The sequence below is a fragment of the Alosa pseudoharengus genome, unplaced genomic scaffold (genome assembly GCF_046254945.1).
Source record: "Alosa pseudoharengus isolate Yale_2024_CS ecotype anadromous, Long Island Sound unplaced genomic scaffold, YU_APseudo_1.1 YU_APseudo_1.1_scf_23, whole genome shotgun sequence".
Taxonomy (NCBI): domain Eukaryota; kingdom Metazoa; phylum Chordata; class Actinopteri; order Clupeiformes; family Clupeidae; genus Alosa; species Alosa pseudoharengus.
Window position 1 is genome coordinate 10,235,037 of NW_027468685.1, and position 18,104 is coordinate 10,253,140.

General features: G+C 53.0%; 52 non-coding genes across 52 annotated transcripts; all 52 read right to left on the reverse strand.

The window, feature by feature from the left end:
* Positions 1-247: 247 nt before the first annotated feature.
* On the reverse strand, positions 248-319 carry trnam-cau (transfer RNA methionine (anticodon CAU)). The gene has a single exon. It is a non-coding gene; the product is annotated as a tRNA-Met (tRNA).
* A 261-nt stretch (positions 320-580) lies between these two features.
* On the reverse strand, positions 581-652 carry trnam-cau (transfer RNA methionine (anticodon CAU)). The gene has a single exon. It is a non-coding gene; the product is annotated as a tRNA-Met (tRNA).
* Positions 653-658: 6 nt separating this feature from the next.
* Positions 659-731, reverse strand: trnar-ccu (transfer RNA arginine (anticodon CCU)). The gene has a single exon. It is a non-coding gene; the product is annotated as a tRNA-Arg (tRNA).
* A 402-nt stretch (positions 732-1,133) lies between these two features.
* On the reverse strand, positions 1,134-1,205 carry trnam-cau (transfer RNA methionine (anticodon CAU)). The gene has a single exon. It is a non-coding gene; the product is annotated as a tRNA-Met (tRNA).
* Positions 1,206-2,019: 814 nt separating this feature from the next.
* trnam-cau (transfer RNA methionine (anticodon CAU)) lies at positions 2,020-2,091 on the reverse strand. The gene has a single exon. It is a non-coding gene; the product is annotated as a tRNA-Met (tRNA).
* Positions 2,092-2,430: 339 nt separating this feature from the next.
* trnar-ccu (transfer RNA arginine (anticodon CCU)) lies at positions 2,431-2,503 on the reverse strand. The gene has a single exon. It is a non-coding gene; the product is annotated as a tRNA-Arg (tRNA).
* Positions 2,504-3,238: 735 nt separating this feature from the next.
* On the reverse strand, positions 3,239-3,310 carry trnam-cau (transfer RNA methionine (anticodon CAU)). Its single transcript has one exon. It is a non-coding gene; the product is annotated as a tRNA-Met (tRNA).
* A 6-nt stretch (positions 3,311-3,316) lies between these two features.
* On the reverse strand, positions 3,317-3,389 carry trnar-ccu (transfer RNA arginine (anticodon CCU)). Its single transcript has one exon. It is a non-coding gene; the product is annotated as a tRNA-Arg (tRNA).
* A 402-nt stretch (positions 3,390-3,791) lies between these two features.
* trnam-cau (transfer RNA methionine (anticodon CAU)) lies at positions 3,792-3,863 on the reverse strand. Its single transcript has one exon. It is a non-coding gene; the product is annotated as a tRNA-Met (tRNA).
* Positions 3,864-4,124: 261 nt separating this feature from the next.
* trnam-cau (transfer RNA methionine (anticodon CAU)) lies at positions 4,125-4,196 on the reverse strand. The gene has a single exon. It is a non-coding gene; the product is annotated as a tRNA-Met (tRNA).
* Positions 4,197-4,202: 6 nt separating this feature from the next.
* On the reverse strand, positions 4,203-4,275 carry trnar-ccu (transfer RNA arginine (anticodon CCU)). The gene has a single exon. It is a non-coding gene; the product is annotated as a tRNA-Arg (tRNA).
* Positions 4,276-4,681: 406 nt separating this feature from the next.
* trnam-cau (transfer RNA methionine (anticodon CAU)) lies at positions 4,682-4,753 on the reverse strand. Its single transcript has one exon. It is a non-coding gene; the product is annotated as a tRNA-Met (tRNA).
* A 261-nt stretch (positions 4,754-5,014) lies between these two features.
* Positions 5,015-5,086, reverse strand: trnam-cau (transfer RNA methionine (anticodon CAU)). The gene has a single exon. It is a non-coding gene; the product is annotated as a tRNA-Met (tRNA).
* A 1-nt stretch (position 5,087) lies between these two features.
* Positions 5,088-5,165, reverse strand: trnar-ccu (transfer RNA arginine (anticodon CCU)). The gene has a single exon. It is a non-coding gene; the product is annotated as a tRNA-Arg (tRNA).
* Positions 5,166-5,567: 402 nt separating this feature from the next.
* Positions 5,568-5,639, reverse strand: trnam-cau (transfer RNA methionine (anticodon CAU)). The gene has a single exon. It is a non-coding gene; the product is annotated as a tRNA-Met (tRNA).
* Positions 5,640-5,900: 261 nt separating this feature from the next.
* Positions 5,901-5,972, reverse strand: trnam-cau (transfer RNA methionine (anticodon CAU)). The gene has a single exon. It is a non-coding gene; the product is annotated as a tRNA-Met (tRNA).
* Positions 5,973-5,978: 6 nt separating this feature from the next.
* trnar-ccu (transfer RNA arginine (anticodon CCU)) lies at positions 5,979-6,051 on the reverse strand. Its single transcript has one exon. It is a non-coding gene; the product is annotated as a tRNA-Arg (tRNA).
* Positions 6,052-6,453: 402 nt separating this feature from the next.
* On the reverse strand, positions 6,454-6,525 carry trnam-cau (transfer RNA methionine (anticodon CAU)). Its single transcript has one exon. It is a non-coding gene; the product is annotated as a tRNA-Met (tRNA).
* A 339-nt stretch (positions 6,526-6,864) lies between these two features.
* Positions 6,865-6,937, reverse strand: trnar-ccu (transfer RNA arginine (anticodon CCU)). The gene has a single exon. It is a non-coding gene; the product is annotated as a tRNA-Arg (tRNA).
* Positions 6,938-7,339: 402 nt separating this feature from the next.
* trnam-cau (transfer RNA methionine (anticodon CAU)) lies at positions 7,340-7,411 on the reverse strand. Its single transcript has one exon. It is a non-coding gene; the product is annotated as a tRNA-Met (tRNA).
* A 339-nt stretch (positions 7,412-7,750) lies between these two features.
* trnar-ccu (transfer RNA arginine (anticodon CCU)) lies at positions 7,751-7,823 on the reverse strand. Its single transcript has one exon. It is a non-coding gene; the product is annotated as a tRNA-Arg (tRNA).
* A 402-nt stretch (positions 7,824-8,225) lies between these two features.
* On the reverse strand, positions 8,226-8,297 carry trnam-cau (transfer RNA methionine (anticodon CAU)). Its single transcript has one exon. It is a non-coding gene; the product is annotated as a tRNA-Met (tRNA).
* A 339-nt stretch (positions 8,298-8,636) lies between these two features.
* On the reverse strand, positions 8,637-8,709 carry trnar-ccu (transfer RNA arginine (anticodon CCU)). Its single transcript has one exon. It is a non-coding gene; the product is annotated as a tRNA-Arg (tRNA).
* A 402-nt stretch (positions 8,710-9,111) lies between these two features.
* On the reverse strand, positions 9,112-9,183 carry trnam-cau (transfer RNA methionine (anticodon CAU)). The gene has a single exon. It is a non-coding gene; the product is annotated as a tRNA-Met (tRNA).
* A 261-nt stretch (positions 9,184-9,444) lies between these two features.
* trnam-cau (transfer RNA methionine (anticodon CAU)) lies at positions 9,445-9,516 on the reverse strand. The gene has a single exon. It is a non-coding gene; the product is annotated as a tRNA-Met (tRNA).
* A 6-nt stretch (positions 9,517-9,522) lies between these two features.
* On the reverse strand, positions 9,523-9,595 carry trnar-ccu (transfer RNA arginine (anticodon CCU)). Its single transcript has one exon. It is a non-coding gene; the product is annotated as a tRNA-Arg (tRNA).
* Positions 9,596-9,997: 402 nt separating this feature from the next.
* On the reverse strand, positions 9,998-10,069 carry trnam-cau (transfer RNA methionine (anticodon CAU)). The gene has a single exon. It is a non-coding gene; the product is annotated as a tRNA-Met (tRNA).
* A 261-nt stretch (positions 10,070-10,330) lies between these two features.
* trnam-cau (transfer RNA methionine (anticodon CAU)) lies at positions 10,331-10,402 on the reverse strand. Its single transcript has one exon. It is a non-coding gene; the product is annotated as a tRNA-Met (tRNA).
* Positions 10,403-10,408: 6 nt separating this feature from the next.
* Positions 10,409-10,481, reverse strand: trnar-ccu (transfer RNA arginine (anticodon CCU)). Its single transcript has one exon. It is a non-coding gene; the product is annotated as a tRNA-Arg (tRNA).
* Positions 10,482-10,883: 402 nt separating this feature from the next.
* trnam-cau (transfer RNA methionine (anticodon CAU)) lies at positions 10,884-10,955 on the reverse strand. The gene has a single exon. It is a non-coding gene; the product is annotated as a tRNA-Met (tRNA).
* A 261-nt stretch (positions 10,956-11,216) lies between these two features.
* On the reverse strand, positions 11,217-11,288 carry trnam-cau (transfer RNA methionine (anticodon CAU)). Its single transcript has one exon. It is a non-coding gene; the product is annotated as a tRNA-Met (tRNA).
* Positions 11,289-11,294: 6 nt separating this feature from the next.
* On the reverse strand, positions 11,295-11,367 carry trnar-ccu (transfer RNA arginine (anticodon CCU)). The gene has a single exon. It is a non-coding gene; the product is annotated as a tRNA-Arg (tRNA).
* Positions 11,368-11,769: 402 nt separating this feature from the next.
* On the reverse strand, positions 11,770-11,841 carry trnam-cau (transfer RNA methionine (anticodon CAU)). Its single transcript has one exon. It is a non-coding gene; the product is annotated as a tRNA-Met (tRNA).
* A 261-nt stretch (positions 11,842-12,102) lies between these two features.
* On the reverse strand, positions 12,103-12,174 carry trnam-cau (transfer RNA methionine (anticodon CAU)). Its single transcript has one exon. It is a non-coding gene; the product is annotated as a tRNA-Met (tRNA).
* Positions 12,175-12,180: 6 nt separating this feature from the next.
* Positions 12,181-12,253, reverse strand: trnar-ccu (transfer RNA arginine (anticodon CCU)). The gene has a single exon. It is a non-coding gene; the product is annotated as a tRNA-Arg (tRNA).
* A 402-nt stretch (positions 12,254-12,655) lies between these two features.
* trnam-cau (transfer RNA methionine (anticodon CAU)) lies at positions 12,656-12,727 on the reverse strand. Its single transcript has one exon. It is a non-coding gene; the product is annotated as a tRNA-Met (tRNA).
* A 261-nt stretch (positions 12,728-12,988) lies between these two features.
* Positions 12,989-13,060, reverse strand: trnam-cau (transfer RNA methionine (anticodon CAU)). The gene has a single exon. It is a non-coding gene; the product is annotated as a tRNA-Met (tRNA).
* A 6-nt stretch (positions 13,061-13,066) lies between these two features.
* Positions 13,067-13,139, reverse strand: trnar-ccu (transfer RNA arginine (anticodon CCU)). The gene has a single exon. It is a non-coding gene; the product is annotated as a tRNA-Arg (tRNA).
* A 402-nt stretch (positions 13,140-13,541) lies between these two features.
* On the reverse strand, positions 13,542-13,613 carry trnam-cau (transfer RNA methionine (anticodon CAU)). Its single transcript has one exon. It is a non-coding gene; the product is annotated as a tRNA-Met (tRNA).
* A 261-nt stretch (positions 13,614-13,874) lies between these two features.
* Positions 13,875-13,946, reverse strand: trnam-cau (transfer RNA methionine (anticodon CAU)). The gene has a single exon. It is a non-coding gene; the product is annotated as a tRNA-Met (tRNA).
* Positions 13,947-13,952: 6 nt separating this feature from the next.
* On the reverse strand, positions 13,953-14,025 carry trnar-ccu (transfer RNA arginine (anticodon CCU)). The gene has a single exon. It is a non-coding gene; the product is annotated as a tRNA-Arg (tRNA).
* A 402-nt stretch (positions 14,026-14,427) lies between these two features.
* trnam-cau (transfer RNA methionine (anticodon CAU)) lies at positions 14,428-14,499 on the reverse strand. The gene has a single exon. It is a non-coding gene; the product is annotated as a tRNA-Met (tRNA).
* A 339-nt stretch (positions 14,500-14,838) lies between these two features.
* On the reverse strand, positions 14,839-14,911 carry trnar-ccu (transfer RNA arginine (anticodon CCU)). Its single transcript has one exon. It is a non-coding gene; the product is annotated as a tRNA-Arg (tRNA).
* Positions 14,912-15,313: 402 nt separating this feature from the next.
* On the reverse strand, positions 15,314-15,385 carry trnam-cau (transfer RNA methionine (anticodon CAU)). The gene has a single exon. It is a non-coding gene; the product is annotated as a tRNA-Met (tRNA).
* A 261-nt stretch (positions 15,386-15,646) lies between these two features.
* Positions 15,647-15,718, reverse strand: trnam-cau (transfer RNA methionine (anticodon CAU)). Its single transcript has one exon. It is a non-coding gene; the product is annotated as a tRNA-Met (tRNA).
* A 6-nt stretch (positions 15,719-15,724) lies between these two features.
* trnar-ccu (transfer RNA arginine (anticodon CCU)) lies at positions 15,725-15,797 on the reverse strand. The gene has a single exon. It is a non-coding gene; the product is annotated as a tRNA-Arg (tRNA).
* A 402-nt stretch (positions 15,798-16,199) lies between these two features.
* trnam-cau (transfer RNA methionine (anticodon CAU)) lies at positions 16,200-16,271 on the reverse strand. The gene has a single exon. It is a non-coding gene; the product is annotated as a tRNA-Met (tRNA).
* Positions 16,272-16,610: 339 nt separating this feature from the next.
* On the reverse strand, positions 16,611-16,683 carry trnar-ccu (transfer RNA arginine (anticodon CCU)). The gene has a single exon. It is a non-coding gene; the product is annotated as a tRNA-Arg (tRNA).
* A 402-nt stretch (positions 16,684-17,085) lies between these two features.
* On the reverse strand, positions 17,086-17,157 carry trnam-cau (transfer RNA methionine (anticodon CAU)). The gene has a single exon. It is a non-coding gene; the product is annotated as a tRNA-Met (tRNA).
* Positions 17,158-17,418: 261 nt separating this feature from the next.
* trnam-cau (transfer RNA methionine (anticodon CAU)) lies at positions 17,419-17,490 on the reverse strand. The gene has a single exon. It is a non-coding gene; the product is annotated as a tRNA-Met (tRNA).
* Positions 17,491-17,496: 6 nt separating this feature from the next.
* On the reverse strand, positions 17,497-17,569 carry trnar-ccu (transfer RNA arginine (anticodon CCU)). Its single transcript has one exon. It is a non-coding gene; the product is annotated as a tRNA-Arg (tRNA).
* Positions 17,570-17,971: 402 nt separating this feature from the next.
* trnam-cau (transfer RNA methionine (anticodon CAU)) lies at positions 17,972-18,043 on the reverse strand. Its single transcript has one exon. It is a non-coding gene; the product is annotated as a tRNA-Met (tRNA).
* Positions 18,044-18,104: the final 61 nt, after the last annotated feature.

An 18,104-nucleotide genomic window follows, 5' to 3' on the forward strand; every position in this document is an offset into this window, starting at 1 on the left:
GGCTATATTTCCTGATTTGAAATGTTTCCATGTCAGAAGATTGTTTGAAGAGGTGTTTGCATTTTACACGACAGTGTAAAGTGACGGGAAGATCAAGACTAAGTCAAGTGAACGTGTATATAAACGTGGAAGTGGCTACAGGTTCCCCACTCCGAAGCCCCCTCCACTCGCCGTTGTCAGCGCTGGCCCAGACTCTGAGGGAAATGGCGCGCGTCAACGCGCAGGAGAGGCATCTAAAAACTCGGCCTAGCAGAGGATGGTTTCGATCCATCGACCTCTGGGTTATGGGCCCAGCACGCTTCCGCTGCGCCACTCTGCTCTGCCTCAGTTCTGATTGCCTGCTCATTTCCATTAGCTCCAGTGCTCTCCTTGCAGTTTGATTGGATTGCAAGGCAGATTTGAGAAAATGCAGATGAGATGATCAGGACAAGTCAAAGGAGGTGCGTAGTCGGATACGGAAATGGCTGCACGTTCCCCAGTGAAAGCCTGCCGGTCGTAGTTTTCATTCCCGTGTCAGGCTGTGGGTTGTGAAAGGCAAAATGTGTGCGGCTCTACTATCGTGGCTCCTAAAGGGTTAGCCTAGCAGAGGATGGTTTCGATCCATCGACCTCTGGGTTATGGGCCCAGCACGCTTCCGCTGCGCCACTCTGCTCCGCCTCACCCCAGATGGGACTCGAACCCACAATCCCTGGCTTAGGAGGCCAGTGCCTTATCCATTAGGCCACTGGGGCTTACCAGCTGCCCTCCATCAGAGCCTTTGCTCCACTGGTATCAAAGGAATGTTTTAAATGTCGGGATAGCCGGACAAAGCCACTGTGTTGAATTTTCGGGTCTCGGGCCCTGAGCTGGCAGAAAGCACTCCAGACTGACTGTGGCAGGTGAGCATGGCTATATTTCCTGATTGGAAATGTTTCCATGTCAGAAGATTGTTTGAAGAGGTGTTTGCATTTTACACGACAGTGTAAAGTGACGGGAAGATCAAGACTAAGTCAATTGAACGTGTATATAAACGTGGAAGTGGCTACAGGTTCCCCACTCCGAAGCCCCCTCCACTCGCCGTTGTCAGCGCTGGCCCAGACTCTGAGGGAAATGGCGCGCGTCAACGCGCAGGAGAGGCATCTAAGAACTGGGCCTAGCAGAGGATGGTTTCGATCCATCGACCTCTGGGTTATGGGCCCAGCACGCTTCCGCTGCGCCACTCTGCTCTGCCTCAGTTCTGATTGCCTGCTCATTTCCATTAGCTCCAGTGCTCTCCTTGCAGTTTGATTGGATTGCAAGGCAGATTTGAGAAAATGCAGATGAGATGATCAGGATAAGTCAAAGGAGGTGCGTAGTCGGATACGGAAATGGCTGCACGTTCCCCAGTGAAAGCCTGCCGGTCGTAGTTTTCATTCCCGTGTCAGGCTGTGGGTCGAGAAAGGCTAAATGTGTGCGGCTCTACTATCGTGGCACCTAAAGGGTTAGCCTAGCAGAGGATGGTTTCGATCCATCGACCTCTGAGTTATGGGCCCAGCACGCTTCCGCTGCGCCACTCTGCTCCGCCTCACCCAAGATCGGACTCGAACCCACAATCCCTGGCTTAGGAGGCCAGTGCCTTATCCATTAGGCCACTGGGGCTTACCAGCTGCGCTCCATCAGAGCCTTTGCTCCACTGGTATCAAAGGAATGTTTTAAATGTCGGGATAACCGGACAAAGCCACTGTGTTGAATTTTCGGGTCTCGGGCCCTGAGCTGGCAGAAAGCACTCCAGACTGACTGTGGCAGGTGAGCATGGCTATATTTCCTGATTTGAAATGTTTCCATGTCAGAAGATTGTTTGAAGAGGTGTTTGCATTTTACACGACAGTGTAAAGTGACGGGAAGATCAAGACTAAGTCAAGTGAACGTGTATATAAACGTGGAAGTGGCTACAGGTTCCCCACTCCGAAGGCCCCTCCACTCGCCGTTGTCAGCGCTGGCCCAGACTCTGAGGGAAATGGCGCGCGTCAACGCGCAGGAGAGGCATCTAAAAACTGGGCCTAGCAGAGGATGGTTTCGATCCATCGACCTCTGGGTTATGGGCCCAGCACGCTTCCGCTGCGCCACTCTGCTCTGCCTCAGTTCTGATTGCCTGCTCATTTCCATTAGCTCCAGTGCTCTCCTTGCAGTTTGATTGGATTGCAAGGCAGATTTGAGAAAATGCAGATGAGATGATCAGGACAAGTCAAAGGAGGTGCGTAGTCGGATACGGAAATGGCTGCACGTTCCCCAGTGAAAGCCTGCCGGTCGTAGTTTTCATTCCCGTGTCAGGCTGTGGGTTGTGAAAGGCAAAATGTGTGCGGCTCTACTATCGTGGCACCTAAAGGGTTTGCCTAGCAGAGGATGGTTTTGATCCATCGACCTCTGGGTTATGGGCCCAGCACGCTTCCGCTGCGCCACTCTGCTCCGCCTCACCCCAGATGGGACTCGAACCCACAATCCCTGGCTTAGGAGGCCAGTGCCTTATCCATTAGGCCACTGGGGCTTACCGGCTGTGCTCCATCAGAGCCTTTGCTCCACTGGTATCAAAGGAATCTTTTAAATGTCGGGATAGCCGGACAAAGCCACTGTGTTGAATTTTCGGGTCTCGGGCCCTGAGCTGGCAGAAAGCACTCCAGACTGACTGTGGCAGGTGAGCATGGCTATATTTCCTGATTTGAAATGTTTCCATGTCAGAAGATTGTTTGAAGAGGTGTTTGCATTTTACACGACAGTGTAAAGTGACGGGAAGATCAAGACTAAGTCAAGTGAACGTGTATATAAACGTGGAAGTGGCTACAGGTTCCCCACTCCGAAGCCCCCTCCACTCGCCGTTGTCAGCGCTGGCCCAGACTCTGAGGGAAATGGCGCGCGTCAACGCGCAGGAGAGGCATCTAAAAACTGGGCCTAGCAGAGGATGGTTTCAATCCATCGACCTCTGGGTTATGGGCCCAGCACGCTTCCGCTGCGCCACTCTGCTCTGCCTCAGTTCTGATTGCCTGCTCATTTCCATTAGCTCCAGTGCTCTCCTTGCAGTTTGATTGGATTGCAAGGCAGATTTGAGAAAATGCAGATGAGATGATCAGGACAAGTCAAAGGAGGTGCGTAGTCGGATACGGAAATGGCTGCACGTTCCCCAGTGAAAGCCTGCCGGTCGTAGTTTTCATTCCCGTGTCAGGCTGTGGGTCGAGAAAGGCTAAATGTGTGCGGCTCTACTATCGTGGCACCTAAAGGGTTAGCCTAGCAGAGGATGGTTTCGATCCATCGACCTCTGGGTTATGGGCCCAGCACGCTTCCGCTGCGCCACTCTGCTCCGCCTCACCCCAGATGGGACTCGAACCCACAATCCCTGGCTTAGGAGGCCAGTGCCTTATCCATTAGGCCACTGGGGCTTACCAGCTGCCCTCCATCAGAGCCTTTGCTCCACTGGTATCAAAGGAATGTTTTAAATGTCGGGATAGCCGGACAAAGCCACTGTGTTGAATTTTCGGGTCTCGGGCCCTGAGCTGGCAGAAAGCACTCCAGACTGACTGTGGCAGGTGAGCATGGCTATATTTCCTGATTTGAAATGTTTCCATGTCAGAAGATTGTTTGAAGAGGTGTTTGCATTTTACACGACAGTGTAAAGTGACGGGAAGATCAAGACTAAGTCAAGTGAACGTGTATATAAACGTGGAAGTGGCTACAGGTTCCCCACTCCGAAGCCCCCTCCACTCGCCGTTGTCAGCGCTGGCCCAGACTCTGAGGGAAATGGCGCGCGTCAACGCGCAGGAGAGGCATCTAAAAACTGGGCCTAGCAGAGGATGGTTTCGATCCATCGACCTCTGGGTTATGGGCCCAGCACGCTTCCGCTGCGCCACTCTGCTCTGCCTCAGTTCTGATTGCCTGCTCATTTCCATTAGCTCCAGTGCTCTCCTTGCAGTTTGATTGGATTGCAAGGCAGATTTGAGAAAATGCAGATGAGATGATCAGGACAAGTCAAAGGAGGTGCGTAGTCGGATACGGAAATGGCTGCACGTTCCCCAGTGAAAGCCTGCCGGTCGTAGTTTTCATTCCCGTGTCAGGCTGTGGGTTGTGAAAGGCAAAATGTGTGCGGCTCTACTATCGTGGCTCCTAAAGGGTTAGCCTAGCAGAGGATGGTTTCGATCCATCGACCTCTGGGTTATGGGCCCAGCACGCTTCCGCTGCGCCACTCTGCTCCGCCTCACCCCAGATGGGACTCGAACCCACAATCCCTGGCTTAGGAGGCCAGTGCCTTATCCATTAGGCCACTGGGGCTTACCAGCTGCCCTCCATCAGAGCCTTTGCTCCACTGGTATCAAAGGAATGTTTTAAATGTCGGGATAGCCGGACAAAGCCACTGTGTTGAATTTTCGGGTCTCGGGCCCTGAGCTGGCAGAAAGCACTCCAGACTGACTGTGGCAGGTGAGCATGGCTATATATCCTGATTGGAAATGTTTCCATGTCAGAAGATTGTTTGAAGAGGTGTTTGCATTTTACACGACAGTGTAAAGTGACGGGAAGATCGATCAAGACTAAGTCAAGTGAACGTGTATATAAACGTGGAAGTGGCTACAGGTTCCCCACTCCGAAGCCCCCTCCACTCGCCGTTGTCAGCGCTGGCCCAGACTCTGAGGGAAATGGCGCGCGTCAACGCGCAGGAGAGGCATCTAAAAACTGGGCCTAGCAGAGGATGGTTTCGATCCATCGACCTCTGGGTTATGGGCCCAGCACGCTTCCGCTGCGCCACTCTGCTCTGCCTCAGTTCTGATTGCCTGTTCATTTCCATTAGCTCCAGTGCTCTCCTTGCAGTTTGATTGGATTGCAAGGCAGATTTGAGAAAATGCAGATGAGATGATCAGGACAAGTCAAAGGAGGTGCGTAGTCGGATACGGAAATGGCTGCACGTTCCCCAGTGAAAGCCTGCCGGTCGTAGTTTTCATTCCCGTGTCAGGCTGTGGGTCGAGAAAGGCTAAATGTGTGCGGCTCTACTATCGTGGCACCTAAAGGGTTAGCCTAGCAGAGGATGGTTTCGATCCATCGACCTCTGGGTTATGGGCCCAGCACGCTTCCGCTGCGCCACTCTGCTCCGCCCCCCCCCAGATGGGACTCGAACCCACAATCCCTGGCTTAGGAGGCCAGTGCCTTATCCATTAGGCCACTGGGGCTTACCAGCTGCCCTCCATCAGAGCCTTTGCTCCACTGGTATCAAAGGAATGTTTTAAATGTCGGGATAGCCGGACAAAGCCACTGTGTTGAATTTTCGGGTCTCGGGCCCTGAGCTGGCAGAAAGCACTCCAGACTGACTGTGGCAGGTGAGCATGGCTATATTTCCTGATTTGAAATGTTTCCATGTCAGAAGATTGTTTGAAGAGGTGTTTGCATTTTACACGACAGTGTAAAGTGACGGGAAGATCAAGACTAAGTCAAGTGAACGTGTATATAAACGTGGAAGTGGCTACAGGTTCCCCACTCCGAAGCCCCCTCCACTCGCCGTTGTCAGCGCTGGCCCAGACTCTGAGGGAAATGGCGCGCGTCAACGCGCAGGAGAGGCATCTAAAAACTCGGCCTAGCAGAGGATGGTTTCGATCCATCGACCTCTGGGTTATGGGCCCAGCACGCTTCCGCTGCGCCACTCTGCTCTGCCTCAGTTCTGATTGCCTGCTCATTTCCATTAGCTCCAGTGCTCTCCTTGCAGTTTGATTGGATTGCAAGGCAGATTTGAGAAAATGCAGATGAGATGATCAGGACAAGTCAAAGGAGGTGCGTAGTCGGATACGGAAATGGCTGCACGTTCCCCAGTGAAAGCCTGCCGGTCGTAGTTTTCATTCCCGTGTCAGGCTGTGGGTTGTGAAAGGCAAAATGTGTGCGGCTCTACTATCGTGGCTCCTAAAGGGTTAGCCTAGCAGAGGATGGTTTCGATCCATCGACCTCTGGGTTATGGGCCCAGCACGCTTCCGCTGCGCCACTCTGCTCCGCCTCACCCCAGATGGGACTCGAACCCACAATCCCTGGCTTAGGAGGCCAGTGCCTTATCCATTAGGCCACTGGGGCTTACCAGCTGCCCTCCATCAGAGCCTTTGCTCCACTGGTATCAAAGGAATGTTTTAAATGTCGGGATAGCCGGACAAAGCCACTGTGTTGAATTTTCGGGTCTCGGGCCCTGAGCTGGCAGAAAGCACTCCAGACTGACTGTGGCAGGTGAGCATGGCTATATTTCCTGATTGGAAATGTTTCCATGTCAGAAGATTGTTTGAAGAGGTGTTTGCATTTTACACGACAGTGTAAAGTGACGGGAAGATCAAGACTAAGTCAATTGAACGTGTATATAAACGTGGAAGTGGCTACAGGTTCCCCACTCCGAAGCCCCCTCCACTCGCCGTTGTCAGCGCTGGCCCAGACTCTGAGGGAAATGGCGCGCGTCAACGCGCAGGAGAGGCATCTAAAAACTGGGCCTAGCAGAGGATGGTTTCGATCCATCGACCTCTGGGTTATGGGCCCAGCACGCTTCCGCTGCGCCACTCTGCTCTGCCTCAGTTCTGATTGCCTGCTCATTTCCATTAGCTCCAGTGCTCTCCTTGCAGTTTGATTGGATTGCAAGGCAGATTTGAGAAAATGCAGATGAGATGATCAGGACAAGTCAAAGGAGGTGCGTAGTCGGATACGGAAATGGCTGCACGTTCCCCAGTGAAAGCCTGCCGGTCGTAGTTTTCATTCCCGTGTCAGGCTGTGGGTCGAGAAAGGCTAAATGTGTGCGGCTCTACTATCGTGGCACCTAAAGGGTTAGCCTAGCAGAGGATGGTTTCGATCCATCGACCTCTGAGTTATGGGGCCAGCACGCTTCCGCTGCGCCACTCTGCTCCGCCTCACCCCAGATCGGACTCGAACCCACAATCCCTGGCTTAGGAGGCCAGTGCCTTATCCATTAGGCCACTGGGGCTTACCAGCTGCCCTCCATCAGAGCCTTTGCTCCACTGGTATCAAAGGAATGTTTTAAATGTCGGGATAACCGGACAAAGCCACTGTGTTGAATTTTCGGGTCTCGGGCCCTGAGCTGGCAGAAAGCACTCCAGACTGACTGTGGCAGGTGAGCATGGCTATATTTCCTGATTTGAAATGTTTCCATGTCAGAAGATTGTTTGAAGAGGTGTTTGCATTTTACACGACAGTGTAAAGTGACGGGAAGATCAAGACTAAGTCAAGTGAACGTGTATATAAACGTGGAAGTGGCTACAGGTTCCCCACTCCGAAGGCCCCTCCACTCGCCGTTGTCAGCGCTGGCCCAGACTCTGAGGGAAATGGCGCGCGTCAACGCGCAGGAGAGGCATCTAAAAACTGGGCCTAGCAGAGGATGGTTTCGATCCATCGACCTCTGGGTTATGGGCCCAGCACGCTTCCGCTGCGCCACTCTGCTCTGCCTCAGTTCTGATTGCCTGCTCATTTCCATTAGCTCCAGTGCTCTCCTTGCAGTTTGATTGGATTGCAAGGCAGATTTGAGAAAATGCAGATGAGATGATCAGGACAAGTCAAAGGAGGTGCGTAGTCGGATACGGAAATGGCTGCACGTTCCCCAGTGAAAGCCTGCCGGTCGTAGTTTTCATTCCCGTGTCAGGCTGTGGGTTGTGAAAGGCAAAATGTGTGCGGCTCTACTATCGTGGCACCTAAAGGGTTTGCCTAGCAGAGGATGGTTTTGATCCATCGACCTCTGGGTTATGGGCCCAGCACGCTTCCGCTGCGCCACTCTGCTCCGCCTCACCCCAGATGGGACTCGAACCCACAATCCCTGGCTTAGGAGGCCAGTGCCTTATCCATTAGGCCACTGGGGCTTACCGGCTGTGCTCCATCAGAGCCTTTGCTCCACTGGTATCAAAGGAATGTTTTAAATGTCGGGATAGCCGGACAAAGCCACTGTGTTGAATTTTCGGGTCTCGGGCCCTGAGCTGGCAGAAAGCACTCCAGACTGACTGTGGCAGGTGAGCATGGCTATATTTCCTGATTTGAAATGTTTCCATGTCAGAAGATTGTTTGAAGAGGTGTTTGCATTTTACACGACAGTGTAAAGTGACGGGAAGATCAAGACTAAGTCAAGTGAACGTGTATATAAACGTGGAAGTGGCTACAGGTTCCCCACTCCGAAGCCCCCTCCACTCGCCGTTGTCAGCGCTGGCCCAGACTCTGAGGGAAATGGCGCGCGTCAACGCGCAGGAGAGGCATCTAAAAACTGGGCCTAGCAGAGGATGGTTTCGATCCATCGACCTCTGGGTTATGGGCCCAGCACGCTTCCGCTGCGCCACTCTGCTCTGCCTCAGTTCTGATTGCCTGCTCATTTCCATTAGCTCCAGTGCTCTCCTTGCAGTTTGATTGGATTGCAAGGCAGATTTGAGAAAATGCAGATGAGATGATCAGGACAAGTCAAAGGAGGTGTGTAGTCGGATACGGAAATGGCTGCACGTTCCCCAGTGAAAGCCTGCCGGTCGTAGTTTTCATTCCCGTGTCAGGCTGTGGGTCGAGAAAGGCTAAATGTGTGCGGCTCTACTATCGTGGCACCTAAAGGGTTAGCCTAGCAGAGGATGGTTTCGATCCATCGACCTCTGGGTTATGGGCACAGCACGCTTCCGCTGCGCCACACTGCTCCGCCTCACCCCAGATGGGTCTCGAACCCACAATCCCTGGCTTAGGAGGCCAGTGCCTTATCCATTAGGCCACTGGGGCTTACCAGCTGCCCTCCATCAGAGCCTTTGCTCCACTGGTATCAAAGGAATGTTTTAAATGTCGGGATAGCCGGACAAAGCCACTGTGTTGAATTTTCGGGTCTCGGGCCCTGAGCTGGCAGAAAGCACTCCAGACTGACTGTGGCAGGTGAGCATGGCTATATTTCCTGATTTGAAATGTTTCCATGTCAGAAGATTGTTTGAAGAGGTGTTTGCATTTTACACGACAGTGTAAAGTGACGGGAAGATCAAGACTAAGTCAAGTGAACGTGTATATAAACGTGGAAGTGGCTACAGGTTCCCCACTCCGAAGCCCCCTCCACTCGCCGTTGTCAGCGCTGGCCCAGACTCTGAGGGAAATGGCGCGCGTCAACGCGCAGGAGAGGCATCTAAAAACTGGGCCTAGCAGAGGATGGTTTCGATCCATCGACCTCTGGGTTATGGGCCCAGCACGCTTCCGCTGCGCCACTCTGCTCTGCCTCAGTTCTGATTGCCTGCTCATTTCCATTAGCTCCAGTGCTCTCCTTGCAGTTTGATTGGATTGCAAGGCAGATTTGAGAAAATGCAGATGAGATGATCAGGACAAGTCAAAGGAGGTGCGTAGTCGGATACGGAAATGGCTGCACGTTCCCCAGTGAAAGCCTGCCGGTCGTAGTTTTCATTCCCGTGTCAGGCTGTGGGTCGAGAAAGGCTAAATGTGTGCGGCTCTACTATCGTGGCACCTAAAGGGTTAGCCTAGCAGAGGATGGTTTCGATCCATCGACCTCTGGGTTATGGGCCCAGCACGCTTCCGCTGCGCCACTCTGCTCCGCCTCACCCCAGATGGGTCTCGAACCCACAATCCCTGGCTTAGGAGGCCAGTGCCTTATCCATTAGGCCACTGGGGCTTACCAGCTGCCCTCCATCAGAGCCTTTGCTCCACTGGTATCAAAGGAATGTTTTAAATGTCGGGATAGCCGGACAAAGCCACTGTGTTGAATTTTCGGGTCTCGGGCCCTGAGCTGGCAGAAAGCACTCCAGACTGACTGTGGCAGGTGAGCATGGCTATATTTCCTGATTTGAAATGTTTCCATGTCAGAAGATTGTTTGAAGAGGTGTTTGCATTTTACACGACAGTGTAAAGTGACGGGAAGATCAAGACTAAGTCAAGTGAACGTGTATATAAACGTGGAAGTGGCTACAGGTTCCCCACTCCGAAGCCCCCTCCACTCGCCGTTGTCAGCGCTGGCCCAGACTCTGAGGGAAATGGCGCGCGTCAACGCGCAGGAGAGGCATCTAAAAACTGGGCCTAGCAGAGGATGGTTTCGATCCATCGACCTCTGGGTTATGGGCCCAGCACGCTTCCGCTGCGCCACTCTGCTCTGCCTCAGTTCTGATTGCCTGCTCATTTCCATTAGCTCCAGTGCTCTCCTTGCAGTTTGATTGGATTGCAAGGCAGATTTGAGAAAATGCAGATGAGATGATCAGGACAAGTCAAAGGAGGTGCGTAGTCGGATACGGAAATGGCTGCACGTTCCCCAGTGAAAGCCTGCCGGTCGTAGTTTTCATTCCCGTGTCAGGCTGTGGGTTGTGAAAGGCAAAATGTGTGCGGCTCTACTATCGTGGCTCCTAAAGGGTTAGCCTAGCAGAGGATGGTTTCGATCCATCGACCTCTGGGTTATGGGCCCAGCACGCTTCCGCTGCGCCACTCTGCTCCGCCTCACCCCAGATGGGACTCGAACCCACAATCCCTGGCTTAGGAGGCCAGTGCCTTATCCATTAGGCCACTGGGGCTTACCAGCTGCCCTCCATCAGAGCCTTTGCTCCACTGGTATCAAAGGAATGTTTTAAATGTCGGGATAGCCGGACAAAGCCACTGTGTTGAATTTTCGGGTCTCGGGCCCTGAGCTGGCAGAAAGCACTCCAGACTGACTGTGGCAGGTGAGCATGGCTATATTTCCTGATTGGAAATGTTTCCATGTCAGAAGATTGTTTGAAGAGGTGTTTGCATTTTACACGACAGTGTAAAGTGACGGGAAGATCAAGACTAAGTCAAGTGAACGTGTATATAAACGTGGAAGTGGCTACAGGTTCCCCACTCCGAAGCCCCCTCCACTCGCCGTTGTCAGCGCTGGCCCAGACTCTGAGGGAAATGGCGCGCGTCAACGCGCAGGAGAGGCATCTAAAAACTGGGCCTAGCAGAGGATGGTTTCGATCCATCGACCTCTGGGTTATGGGCCCAGCACGCTTCCGCTGCGCCACTCTGCTCTGCCTCAGTTCTGATTGCCTGCTCATTTCCATTAGCTCCAGTGCACTCCTTGCAGTTTGATTGGATTGCAAGGCAGATTTGAGAAAATGCAGATGAGATGATCAGGACAAGTCAAAGGAGGTGCGTAGTCGGATACGGAAATGGCTGCACGTTCCCCAGTGAAAGCCTGCCGGTCGTAGTTTTCATTCCCGTGTCAGGCTGTGGGTCGAGAAAGGCTAAATGTGTGCGGCTCTACTATCGTGGCACCTAAAGGGTTAGCCTAGCAGAGGATGGTTTCGATCCATCGACCTCTGGGTTATGGGCCCAGCACGCTTCCGCTGCGCCACTCTGCTCCGCCTCACCCCAGATTGGACTCGAACCCACAATCCCTGGCTTAGGAGGCCAGTGCCTTATCCATTAGGCCACTGGGGCTTACCAGCTGCCCTCCATCAGAGCCTTTGCTCCACTGGTATCAAAGGAATGTTTTAAATGTCGGGATAGCCGGACAAAGCCACTGTGTTGAATTTTCGGGTCTCGGGCCCTGAGCTGGCAGAAAGCACTCCAGACTGACTGTGGCAGGTGAGCATGGCTATATTTCCTGATTTGAAATGTTTCCATGTCAGAAGATTGTTTGAAGAGGTGTTTGCATTTTACACGACAGTGTAAAGTGACGGGAAGATCAAGACTAAGTCAAGTGAACGTGTATATAAACGTGGAAGTGGCTACAGGTTCCCCACTCCGAAGCCCCCTCCACTCGCCGTTGTCAGCGCTGGCCCAGACTCTGAGGGAAATGGCGCGCGTCAACGCGCAGGAGAGGCATCTAAAAACTGGGCCTAGCAGAGGATGGTTTCGATCCATCGACCTCTGGGTTATGGGCCCAGCACGCTTCCGCTGCGCCACTCTGCTCTGCCTCAGTTCTGATTGCCTGCTCATTTCCATTAGCTCCAGTGCTCTCCTTGCAGTTTGATTGGATTGCAAGGCAGATTTGAGAAAATGCAGATGAGATGATCAGGACAAGTCAAAGGAGGTGCGTAGTCGGATACGGAAATGGCTGCACGTTCCCCAGTGAAAGCCTGCCGGTCGTAGTTTTCATTCCCGTGTCAGGCTGTGGGTCGAGAAAGGCTAAATGTGTGCGGCTCTACTATCGTGGCACCTAAAGGGTTAGCCTAGCAGAGGATGGTTTCGATCCATCGACCTCTGGGTTATGGGCCCAGCACGCTTCCGCTGCGCCACTCTGCTCCGCCTCACCCCAGATGGGTCTCGAACCCACAATCCCTGGCTTAGGAGGCCAGTGCCTTATCCATTAGGCCACTGGGGCTTACCAGCTGCCCTCCATCAGAGCCTTTGCTCCACTGGTATCAAAGGAATGTTTTAAATGTCGGGATAGCCGGACAAAGCCACTGTGTTGAATTTTCGGGTCTCGGGCCCTGAGCTGGCAGAAAGCACTCCAGACTGACTGTGGCAGGTGAGCATGGCTATATTTCCTGATTTGAAATGTTTCCATGTCAGAAGATTGTTTGAAGAGGTGTTTGCATTTTACACGACAGTGTAAAGTGACGGGAAGATCAAGACTAAGTCAAGTGAACATGTATATAAACGTGGAAGTGGCTACAGGTTCCCCACTCCGAAGCCCCCTCCACTCGCCGTTGTCAGCGCTGGCCCAGACTCTGAGGGAAATGGCGCGCGTCAACGCGCAGGAGAGGCATCTAAAAACTGGGCCTAGCAGAGGATGGTTTCGATCCATCGACCTCTGGGTTATGGGCCCAGCACGCTTCCGCTGCGCCACTCTGCTCTGCCTCAGTTCTGATTGCCTGCTCATTTCCATTAGCTCCAGTGCTCTCCTTGCAGTTTGATTGGATTGCAAGGCAGATTTGAGAAAATGCAGATGAGATGATCAGGACAAGTCAAAGGAGGTGCGTAGTCGGATACGGAAATGGCTGCACGTTCCCCAGTGAAAGCCTGCCGGTCGTAGTTTTCATTCCCGTGTCAGGCTGTGGGTTGTGAAAGGCAAAATGTGTGCGGCTCTACTATCGTGGCTCCTAAAGGGTTAGCCTAGCAGAGGATGGTTTCGATCCATCGACCTCTGGGTTATGGGCCCAGCACGCTTCCGCTGCGCCACTCTGCTCCGCCTCACCCCAGATGGGACTCGAACCCACAATCCCTGGCTTAGGAGGCCAGTGCCTTATCCATTAGGCCACTGGGGCTTACCAGCTGCCCTCCATCAGAGCCTTTGCTCCACTGGTATCAAAGGAATGTTTTAAATGTCGGGATAGCCGGACAAAGCCACTGTGTTGAATTTTCGGGTCTCGGGCCCTGAGCTGGCAGAAAGCACTCCAGACTGACTGTGGCAGGTGAGCATGGCTATATTTCCTGATTGGAAATGTTTCCATGTCAGAAGATTGTTTGAAGAGGTGTTTGCATTTTACACGACAGTGTAAAGTGACGGGAAGATCAAGACTAAGTCAAGTGAACGTGTATATAAACGTGGAAGTGGCTACAGGTTCCCCACTCCGAAGCCCCCTCCACTCGCCGTTGTCAGCGCTGGCCCAGACTCTGAGGGAAATGGCGCGCGTCAACGCGCAGGAGAGGCATCTAAAAACTGGGCCTAGCAGAGGATGGTTTCGATCCATCGACCTCTGGGTTATGGGCCCAGCACGCTTCCGCTGCGCCACTCTGCTCTGCCTCAGTTCTGATTGCCTGCTCATTTCCATTAGCTCCAGTGCACTCCTTGCAGTTTGATTGGATTGCAAGGCAGATTTGAGAAAATGCAGATGAGATGATCAGGACAAGTCAAAGGAGGTGCGTAGTCGGATACGGAAATGGCTGCACGTTCCCCAGTGAAAGCCTGCCGGTCGTAGTTTTCATTCCCGTGTCAGGCTGTGGGTCGAGAAAGGCTAAATGTGTGCGGCTCTACTATCGTGGCACCTAAAGGGTTAGCCTAGCAGAGGATGGTTTCGATCCATCGACCTCTGGGTTATGGGCCCAGCACGCTTCCGCTGCGCCACTCTGCTCCGCCTCACCCCAGATTGGACTCGAACCCACAATCCCTGGCTTAGGAGGCCAGTGCCTTATCCATTAGGCCACTGGGGCTTACCAGCTGCCCTCCATCAGAGCCTTTGCTCCACTGGTATCAAAGGAATGTTTTAAATGTCGGGATAGCCGGACAAAGCCACTGTGTTGAATTTTCGGGTCTCGGGCCCTGAGCTGGCAGAAAGCACTCCAGACTGACTGTGGCAGGTGAGCATGGCTATATTTCCTGATTTGAAATGTTTCCATGTCAGAAGATTGTTTGAAGAGGTGTTTGCATTTTACACGACAGTGTAAAGTGACGGGAAGATCAAGACTAAGTCAAGTGAACGTGTATATAAACGTGGAAGTGGCTACAGGTTCCCCACTCCGAAGCCCCCTCCACTCGCCGTTGTCAGCGCTGGCCCAGACTCTGAGGGAAATGGCGCGCGTCAACGCGCAGGAGAGGCCTCTAAAAACTCGGCCTAGCAGAGGATGGTTTCGATCCATCGACCTCTGGGTTATGGGCCCAGCACGCTTCCGCTGCGCCACTCTGCTCTGCCTCAGTTCTGATTGCCTGCTCATTTCCATTAGCTCCAGTGCTCTCCTTGCAGTTTGATTGGATTGCAAGGCAGATTTGAGAAAATGCAGATGAGATGATCAGGACAAGTCAAAGGAGGTGCGTAGTCGGATACGGAAATGGCTGCACGTTCCCCAGTGAAAGCCTGCCGGTCGTAGTTTTCATTCCCGTGTCAGGCTGTGGGTCGTGAAAGGCTAAATGTGTGCGGCTCTACTATCGTGGCACCTAAAGGGTTAGCCTAGCAGAGGATGGTTTCGATCCATTGACCTCTGGGTTATGGGCCCAGCACGCTTCCGCTGCGCCACTCTGCTCCGCCTCACCCCAGATGGGACTCGAACCCACAATCCCTGGCTTAGGAGGCCAGTGCCTTATCCATTAGGCCACTGGGGCTTACCAGCTGTGCTCCATCAGAGCCTTTGCTCCACTGGTATCAAAGGAATCTTTTAAATGTCGGGATAGCCGGACAAAGCCACTGTGTTGAATTTTCGGGTCTCGGGCCCTGAGCTGGCAGAAAGCACTCCAGACTGACTGTGGCAGGTGAGCATGGCTATATTTCCTGATTTGAAATGTTTCCATGTCAGAAGATTGTTTGAAGAGGTGTTTGCATTTTACACGACAGTGTAAAGTGACGGGAAGATCAAGACTAAGTCAAGTGAACGTGTATATAAACGTGGAAGTGGCTACAGGTTCCCCACTCCGAAGCCCCCTCCACTCGCCGTTGTCAGCGCTGGCCCAGACTCTGAGGGAAATGGCGCGCGTCAACGCGCAGGAGAGGCATCTAAAAACTGGGCCTAGCAGAGGATGGTTTCGATCCATCGACCTCTGGGTTATGGGCCCAGCACGCTTCCGCTGCGCCACTCTGCTCTGCCTCAGTTCTGATTGCCTGCTCATTTCCATTAGCTCCAGTGCTCTCCTTGCAGTTTGATTGGATTGCAAGGCAGATTTGAGAAAATGCAGATGAGATGATCAGGACAAGTCAAAGGAGGTGCGTAGTCGGATACGGAAATGGCTGCACGTTCCCCAGTGAAAGCCTGCCGGTCGTAGTTTTCATTCCCGTGTCAGGCTGTGGGTCGAGAAAGGCTAAATGTGTGCGGCTCTACTATCGTGGCACCTAAAGGGTTAGCCTAGCAGAGGATGGTTTCGATCCATCGACCTCTGGGTTATGGGCCCAGCACGCTTCCGCTGCGCCACTCTGCTCCGCCTCACCCCAGATCGGACTCGAACCCACAATCCCTGGCTTAGGAGGCCAGTGCCTTATCCATTAGGCCACTGGGGCTTACCAGCTGCCCTTCATCAGAGCCTTTGCTCCACTGGTATCAAAGGAATGTTTTGAATGTCGGGATAGCCGGACAAAGCCACTGTGTTGAATTTTCGGGTCTCGGGCCCTGAGCTGGCAGAAAGCACTCCAGACTGACTGTGGCAGGTGAGCATGGCTATATTTCCTGATTTGAAATGTTTCCATGTCAGAAGATTGTTTGAAGAGGTGTTTGCATTTTACACGACAGTGTAAAGTGACGGGAAGATCAAGACTAAGTCAAGTGAACGTGTATATAAACGTGGAAGTGGCTACAGGTTCCCCACTCCGAAGCCCCCTCCACTCGCCGTTGTCAGCGCTGGCCCAGACTCTGAGGGAAATGGCGCGCGTCAACGCGCAGGAGAGGCCTCTAAAAACTCGGCCTAGCAGAGGATGGTTTCGATCCATCGACCTCTGGGTTATGGGCCCAGCACGCTTCCGCTGCGCCACTCTGCTCTGCCTCACTTCTGATTGCCTGCTCATTTCCATTAGCTCCAGTGCTCTCCTTGCAGTTTGATTGGATTGCAAGGCAGATTTGAGAAAATGCAGATGAGATGATCAGGACAAGTCAAAGGAGGTGCGTAGTCGGATACGGAAATGGCTGCACGTTCCCCAGTGAAAGCCTGCCGGTCGTAGTTTTCATTCCCGTGTCAGGCTGTGGGTCGTGAAAGGCTAAATGTGTGCGGCTCTACTATCGTGGCACCTAAAGGGTTAGCCTAGCAGAGGATGGTTTCGATCCATTGACCTCTGGGTTATGGGCCCAGCACGCTTCCGCTGCGCCACTCTGCTCCACCTCACCCCAGATGGGACTTGAACCCACAATCCCTGGCTTAGGAGGCCAGTGCCTTATCCATTAGGCCACTGGGGCTTACTGGCTGTGCTCCATCAGAGCCTTTGCTCCACTGGTATCAAAGGAATCTTTTAAATGTCGGGATAGCCGGACAAAGCCACTGTGTTGAATTTTCGGGTCTCGGGCCCTGAGCTGGCAGAAAGCACTCCAGACTGACTGTGGCAGGTGAGCATGGCTATATTTCCTGATTTGAAATGTTTCCATGTCAGAAGATTGTTTGAAGAGGTGTTTGCATTTTACACGACAGTGTAAAGTGACGGGAAGATCAAGACTAAGTCAAGTGAACGTGTATATAAACGTGGAAGTGGCTACAGGTTCCCCACTCCGAAGCCCCCTCCACTCGCCGTTGTCAGCGCTGGCCCAGACTCTGAGGGAAATGGCGCGCGTCAACGCGCAGGAGAGGCCTCTAAAAACTCGGCCTAGCAGAGGATGGTTTCGATCCATCGACCTCTGGGTTATGGGCCCAGCACGCTTCCGCTGCGCCACTCTGCTCTGCCTCACTTCTGATTGCCTGCTCATTTCCATTAGCTCCAGTGCTCTCCTTGCAGTTTGATTGGATTGCAAGGCAGATTTGAGAAAATGCAGATGAGATGATCAGGACAAGTCAAAGGAGGTGCGTAGTCGGATACGGAAATGGCTGCACGTTCCCCAGTGAAAGCCTGCCGGTCGTAGTTTTCATTCCCGTGTCAGGCTGTGGGTTGTGAAAGGCAAAATGTGTGCGGCTCTACTATCGTGGCACCTAAAGGGTTTGCCTAGCAGAGGATGGTTTCGATCCATCGACCTCTGGGTTATGGGCCCAGCACGCTTCCGCTGCGCCACTCTGCTCCGCCTCACCCCAGATGGGACTCGAACCCACAATCCCTGGCTTAGGAGGCCAGTGCCTTATCCATTAGGCCACTGGGGCTTACCAGCTGCCCTTCATCAGAGCCTTTGCTCCACTGGTATCAAAGGAATGTTTTGAATGTCGGGATAGCCGGACAAAGCCACTGTGTTGAATTTTCGGGTCTCGGGCCCTGAGCTGGCAGAAAGCACTCCAGACTGACTGTGGCAGGTGAGCATGGCTATATTTCCTGATTTGAAATGTTTCCATGTCAGAAGATTGTTTGAAGAGGTGTTTGCATTTTACACGACAGTGTAAAGTGACGGGAAGATCAAGACTAAGTCAAGTGAACGTGTATATAAACGTGGAAGTGGCTACAGGTTCCCCACTCCGAAGCCCCCTCCACTCGCCGTTGTCAGCGCTGGCCCAGACTCTGAGGGAAATGGCGCGCGTCAACGCGCAGGAGAGGCCTCTAAAAACTCGGCCTAGCAGAGGATGGTTTCGATCCATCGACCTCTGGGTTATGGGCCCAGCACGCTTCCGCTGCGCCACTCTGCTCTGCCTCACTTCTGATTGCCTGCTCATTTCCATTAGCTCCAGTGCTCTCCTTGCAGTTTGA